Source organism: Bidens hawaiensis, unplaced genomic scaffold (assembly GCF_021521415.1).
Source record: "Bidens hawaiensis isolate Kalapana, Puna unplaced genomic scaffold, B.hawaiensis_p1.1 tig00019199_1, whole genome shotgun sequence".
NCBI classification, from domain to species: domain Eukaryota; kingdom Viridiplantae; phylum Streptophyta; class Magnoliopsida; order Asterales; family Asteraceae; genus Bidens; species Bidens hawaiensis.
Window position 1 is genome coordinate 110,298 of NW_027492909.1, and position 7,698 is coordinate 117,995.

Below are 7,698 nucleotides of genomic sequence, written 5' to 3' on the forward strand. Positions count from 1 at the left end.
AATCGTTTAGGCCATGCTGAGGACAACGGCTTATAAGAGTTTGGAAACGCTCCCACGCAGAATAATAGGACTCATCGGGGTCCATATGAAAAGAACTAACCTAGACTTTCTTTTGATTTTTTTAGAATTTTTTTTATATATATAATTAATAATACTTAACTATTTAATACTTAAACTAAAAACAAAACTTATAAAATCGGTTTTTAAAACAAATATGAGAAACAACTACCTAGGTAATGGAATCCTACTAATTAAATTAATAGCTAACGAACTTGACTTGGTTGAAAAACAATATCTTAAAAAAATGACACAAAAGACCACTAAAGTACGCTAGATTGCCTCCCGGCCTCACCAACGACACCCTAGAACTCTAATGACATGTGAAGCTTAATTGTTAAAAGTTGGATCACCTCTTGGCCTCTCCTTACCTAATAATACTATGGTACCTCAAAACCCAAATCACCTCCCGGTCTCTTCGGATACAATATATATTAATATAAAGGGGGTATTTTTAATTAACTTGAACAAAACTTGTATCACAATAATCTAAGGGACCTAGGATAACCCACTCCCGTGCAATTATTACCCAAACCCGCAAACGACAAAGATGACACAACACAAAATTACCTCCCGGCCTCTCTAATGAAAGAACAATATAATCTAAACCACTTTCAATACTTATTCCTACGATTTTTTCGACCATAAACCGCAAACAAGTTGAAAACACAAAGTAGACAACTTAATCATGCGTCTAACAATCACCAAAAACTACTAAACACAAGTGGAATAAATATTAAAGCAATAAACTAGATTCTATTACTCAACAATATTATGACCAAACCAATTAAAAACTTTTACCATAATATTAAATCAACCAACGCCAAATAAATAGTTCGTCAAACCATCAAATCTAACATAATACTCAACCAAAACCTAGTTTAAAGTATTTAGTCACGCATAATAATGTAAATAAAAAAATAAAATAACTATTAAAGTTTATAGAAAAGTAAATAAAATTGTTTCTGTCACCTATTATTCTTCTTTTGTTTTCTCCACGTGACCAAGAGTAGTCCACAATAATTGATGGAACTTTCTTTCTTCTGTTGACTTTCGACCAAAAGAGAAGCCACAAAATAATATTGTATTCTTCTTCTTGATCTGCGCCCCCCACCTCAAGGACAATAATAATAATAATATTCTTGCTTCATGAAATTTCCCAACACAAAACAAAATATGAACCACCAAATAGTATTATATGGTATGTTCTGCTTGCAACCCAACGCTAGCCGCCGAACCTCTTTCTAATCATTCCTCCCTTAATTTAAGCACTCTTTTTATTAATAATAATAGTGTAGGGTTTTTATTTTATTTATTTCTTGTTGGCCCATCTCATATGTGTTGTAAAATTTGAAGTTCATTTGAAATAGTTCAACGAGCACCCCTGCACTTTGTAAAGAAATAAAACTTATAAGTAACTAAAGCATGGTTAACGTGGAATTTTATATTTTAATAGGCATGTGAACATGAAACTCCACAAAATATGTGACCATTTATTCCACCAATTATTACTTTGATGTCATTGTGGTCTCAAATTTAGCATAAATACTTTAATTTAGCTCATTTAAAAATTTAATATTTATAATCCAATTATGAACCAAATAAAAATATATTCAATAAAAACTGGCTCAAAATACTAGAAAATGTAGAAAATATTCATATAATAACATGTATATTTTAAACCATATTAGCCAGCCTCAATGCTTGACACATACACAAGTAGGCTAATATGTTGACAAGTGTCCAAAATATTATTCATTTATTATATAGGTAGATAATTAATAAAGAAAAAATATAAAGGATGGGTGTAAATGATGATGTTGTTCATTCGGTTAATTCAGTTCTTTATACACATACAACCATAATCATGCCATAAAAATTGGTTTTACAAAAAATCACAGTCTAACTTTCAGGTTAGGAATCAATCACTTTGATTCATTTTCTTAGTAATTTCATCCAGTTTAGTTATCTGGTTTTCTACTAACTCGTCTTTAAAACTTATAGCTATGTCATGGACCGGGGCATAAATGGAGTCCAAAAGGCACAAATGAATGAAAAGACATAATGGCAGCACAAAATGCACAAATGTAGCTTAAAAGACATGAAATTAGCCAAAAACGCATAAATGAGGCTCAAATGGCACAAATGAAGCCCAAAACAAACAAATGGAACCAAAAGGGACACATGTAGCCCAAAAGGCATAAATGGAGGCCAAAAAACATAAATGGAACTCAAATGACGCGAATGAATGAAAATGCATAAACATTGCTCAAAAGGCACGTAGCCCAAAATGCACGAAGATAACTCAAAAGGCACAAAGGTAGCCCACGAGGCATAAAGGTAGCATAAAAGACACAATTGTCGTCCAAAATGCACAAAGCTAGCCTAAAAGGTATAAAAGTAGCTTAACACTCTGTTCCCGAGTTTCATTTAAAGAGAGAAAAGAAAGGAAAGGAATCAAGAGAGAAAAGAAAGGAAAAGAATTGTTTTTTATTTTGTGTTCCTCAGTTTAATGAAAAGGAAAGGAAAGTAAACCTTTTGTGTGTTCCCTAGTTGAAAGAAAAAGAAAAGAAAGTTGTGGTTTTACCATTATACCCTTTGGTGAGATTAAAATAAAAAATAAATTAGTTTTCATTCTCCATAAGATAAAATTAAAAAAACTGAACGTATTTAAACCAATAAACTGCAATAAACCAATACCTTCCTGTGTAAAAAAAACATGATTCATATAAGCAACATCTTTATGATGTAACAACTAAATGAAAAATTAAATTAATAACTGAACCAAAAATATATTGTAATAAACATATGAAATGTCTCCATTCTCTGCACTACACTAGCCCAAACAAAACAAAACCAAGAATCCACAAACACATAAAAGTAATCATTTCATCATAACCAAATAACAAGTTTTCAGCATTCATAACCAACAAGTACTAATAATGTCATCTATGCCTGAATAACAAAAATCACATAGCATCTGGAGATGATAACTAATAACAATATCAAAATACATACCCAACAACTACTAACAATGTCATCTTTGCCTGAATTAACAAAAAAACACATGGAATCTAAATATGACTACTAAAACAACATCAAATCCATAACCTAAAACTATAAACAATGTCACCATTTCTGAACTCGCTTACTTATCGTCCCCCATCATACCTTTCAGTATACCCACACGCATCTGAAGATGACAACTAAACAAAGTCCTTGCTTTTGCTTGATTGTTAGACAAATAAATTAAAGCGTCCGGTATTTCATGGGGTTCCAAACACATTGGCTCCAACTCTTTACAAATTTCCTCACCAGTAAACTCGCGATGATAAGCTCGATCAAATTTCTTGTTCGTTTCAGCCAATATTTTATTACCTTCTAAAATAGCATTAGCCACATTGTCGAGGCAATTCACAAGCTTCAAGATAAACGCTTCATCTTGTTGTTCGAGTTTTCTTTTTTTACTTTTACATTTTTTTTGCATTTAAAGACGGCTCAGGTGAAGAAACCAAAGAATCTAGCACTTGAATATCATCATCAAAGTTGTTTTGGTTCTCCAGAGTCACTTCTTCGGATGCTAGTAAGCCATCCAATTCATCAATTGTTTCTACTTTAATGTTGTCATTCTTCTGCAGCTGAGCATTTTTTCTTTAGCGGTTTCAACATGTGCATTGGATGCCCTATCCCTTGCAAGCAGTTCTAGCATTTCATTGTAGTTTGACACCCTTTTCTGTCTTCAACTTAACAGCACTGGGCTTTGACTGTGTAACACAATAAAGTTAATAGTATTATAATTGATTACTTAAATATTTAAGGAAACAACTAGGGTGTGTGTAGGATATGGGTTTGGCCCGTGATACCCGTGAACACGGTATACGGTTCCGGTTTTTATGCAAACGGTATTAGAAAACATGAAACTGTAGCATCATGTATTGATATTATTGTTGGTTCCAGGCCCCAAACACACACTCAACACACTCACAATTATGTATGTAATGTAAATGGACAGATGGTTTACAAGAGTTGTTTTGAATGAGAAAAAGGTTGTATATTATTCAATAAACATAAGAGGCTTTAAATAGCCATACATAATACAAAACGTGGGCATACTAAAAACAATAAAATACTAAAAACTATAAACGTGACCCGATAACGTGCTGGCCCACGAACGTAAACGAACCCGATTAACCCAACAATTATATCATGTTATCAATAAACAAAGTGATTTATGATAGTTATGCATTCTATTTTATGTTGGCGTAATATAGAATGAATAAAATATAATGAATGTCAAGAATGATGATGAAAATATTATATTTTGTACCATAGTTTGATATACAATTGCAACAAGTTATGTGTGTTTTAGTTTAATATAGATCAGGTTGTGTGTTTTAATTTGATGAATGATTATGTTGGCAACTTACGTCACTAAGAACCTAAGTTGATGTAAATGATCATGTGCAGCAGCTTATGCGTGTTTATATCGATGAATGATCAAGTTATATGTGCTTAAAGCTGCTGCATGCCGAACCTATTAACAAACCGCTAACCCGTTCCCACAGAACCGGTTTAATATCATGCAAACCGGTTCCGGTTCCAAACCGGTTCTGGTTCAGTCCGGTTGAGGTAGTACCCATTGCACACCCATATAAACAACAAAAAGGCTTAAACACTTAAAATGCTTACGGCTATTAATTTGTCCCGTATTTCGTCCTCCGCCTTAATTAGTTGAGTCTCAGAATTCCATGAGAAACCACTTAAGGAAGTTCCTTGAAACATATCGTACCATTGAGAGAAACACTCTTTCAAAGTTTTTAAACGGTTCTTCATATGATTTTTGGTAATAACCATTTGAAGCTTTGTTGTTAGCTCCTCAATCATATGAGTGTATGCTTGTGTGGTGAATTTCCCATTTATCTTATAGCCATTATCTTTTTGTGTTATCATAGCTTGAATGAATGCTTCATCCATCATCTCTGTCCACTTGAAGTGTTCCTTCTTACCCGTGTTTTCAACGACTTCTTGTTTGCTCATGATGACTTTCTACATAGTAACATTAATAAAAGAAGAATACTTGTTATAAAAATTAAATAAATGCAAATGGTAAATGTAATAACAAAACCTATTTAAATACAATTAAACTCAAATGCTGCAAAAATAAAAGAACTAATGAGCGGTTTTGCGGTTTTAAACCAAACCTAAGCTATGAACACCTATGGATAACAATGAAATCTGAGCCTGAAGAAAAAATCCGAAACATTTGGTACGAGTTTGGGATTACTTTTGAAATTTTTCACGGTTTCGGGATTTGTAATATGCCGCTAATCCGACCCGATTAGCCTAGTTATCAGCTAAACCCGGCGAACACCCTTATCAGCAAAAGATGTAATCTATATTTTATTTCTTTTTATAATAATAATAATGTTAGTGCAGTACACTTTATGAGAAACATGAATTTCAAGTTCATATTAAATTAAAAAAGAAAACAACTTAACAACTCAGAGTCAGTTTGGAAAGAAACTAAACACGACAAACAGTCACAAATGGATATCAAGCTAAATGAATAAGACTATCTCCATGTGGTTCTCAAATATGCACATATAAATCTAAATGATGATTGATAACGGATAAAAGTGAGGTGTAAAGGAAAAGATAAGATATATAAGTTGATAAAGATTAAAGATGTAAATATAAGTTAATTAGAGGTGCTAGGCTTGAAAGGTTACTCAAGATATTAATATACCTGGTAAAAGAAGAAAGGGGCATTGAGAAACGGTGTACTTCTGATGATGAACGGCGGTGGGATGCTTGTGACGATAACCGGCTGATCAGGTATATAAATGGGAAACGGTAATATGGTAATTATAAGTGTTTTCTTTTCCTTTCTCTTTGTCTCCGTCCAAATTGGAAAGAAAACAGCTATCATCAAATAACACTCTTTTTTCGATTCCTTTCATTATAAAAAAAAACTAGGGAACACCATTTTCTTCTTGATTCCTTCCACTTTCGGGTTAGGAATCAATCACTTTGATTCATTTTCTTAGTAATTTCAGCCAGTTTAGTTATCGTTTTCTACTAACCCGTCTTTAAAACTTATAGCTATGTCATGGATCAGGGCATAAATGGAGTCCAAAAGGCACAAATGAATGAATAGACATAAAGGCAGCACAAAATGCACAATTGTAACCTAAAAGACATGAAAGTAGCCCAAAAGGCATAAATGAGGCTCAAATGGCACAAATGAAGCCCAAAAGAAACAAATGGAACCAAAAGGGACACATGTAGCCCAAAAGGCATAAATGGAGGCCAAAAAACATAAATGGAACTCAAATGATGCGAATGAATGAAAATGCATAAACATTGCTCAAAAGGCACAAAGGTAACCCACGAGGCATAAAGGTAACATACACAAAGCTAACCTAAAAGGCATAAACGTAGCTTAAAGGTAGCTGAAAAGACATAATTGCACAAAGGTAGTCGAAAAGGTGTAAAGGTAGCTCAAAAGGAATAAAGGTAACCCAAAAGGCTCAAAAATAGTCAAAATGGCATAAAGTTAGCTTAAAAGAGATAAATGAAGCTATAAATGCATAAATAGAGCCCAAAAGACATAAATGAACGAAAATGCATAAAGATAGCCCAAAATGCACAAAGGTAAAAGATATAAATAGAACCCAAAAGATACAAATGAACTAAAATGCATAAAAGTTGCCCAAAATGTATAAAGGTAAACAAAAAAAATAAGCAAAGTAAAATAACTTGCTTTAAAAATACTACATAGTTAACAAAGAAAATACAAGACATAAAACACCATAATATTATTATTAGGCTGAATTTTTAATATAAATAATAAATTAACTCAATTGTTTAGTTATAACACAGTAATCTGGGGTGGATTTAGGTAGTGGTAAGGGTAGCCCGGTTGCTCCTCTCCTCAATTTTGTTGACATAAGTGTAAATATTTAAGCATAATGAATCTAATATGTATATTATATTTAGTAAGCGTAAAGCATCCACTAATTTGTTAGAGTGGTTATTCTGTATGTTAGACCATCTCCAACAGTTTTTTGTTCAAATCAGACACATCATCACTACCACATCAGCTTTTTTAAAAACCATCTTTTTTACTATAAAAATACATCTTCTCAAACCATGTTTACATATCCACATCATCACTTACTTTTACATTTATTTAAAATAAGAAATTCACAATACTATATAATATTTATTTTTTATAATTTTTATTTAAATAAATAGCAGTATAATAAAATTTTAGGAAAAAGTAGATTAACTAAAATATAACAAATAGATAAACAAAAAATTTACATAATTTAAAATGCCAATTAATAAATCGATAATAAAATCGTTAAAAATAAATAATAAAATCAAATTAAGCGTTTTAAAATCGATAATAAAATCGTTAAAAAAACTAGCCATCAACCGTTAAACTAGTCGTTGCATAAAAAATACACAAACAAAAAGACATTATTTTGAGATAAATATAAAAAAATATGTATATATGTATAATATTTTAATTATTTTATAAATATAAATATGGGTATATATATATATATATAATATGTATATGTGTGAGTGGAATGAAAGATGTGATGTTTGGGGCCTACAATGGTTGATTTTTGT

General features: G+C 31.8%; 1 pseudogene; it reads right to left on the reverse strand.

Moving 5' to 3' along the window:
* Nucleotides 1-3,170: 3,170 nt before the first annotated feature.
* On the reverse strand, nucleotides 3,171-5,094 carry LOC143557816 (uncharacterized; annotated as a pseudogene).
* Nucleotides 5,095-7,698: the final 2,604 nt, after the last annotated feature.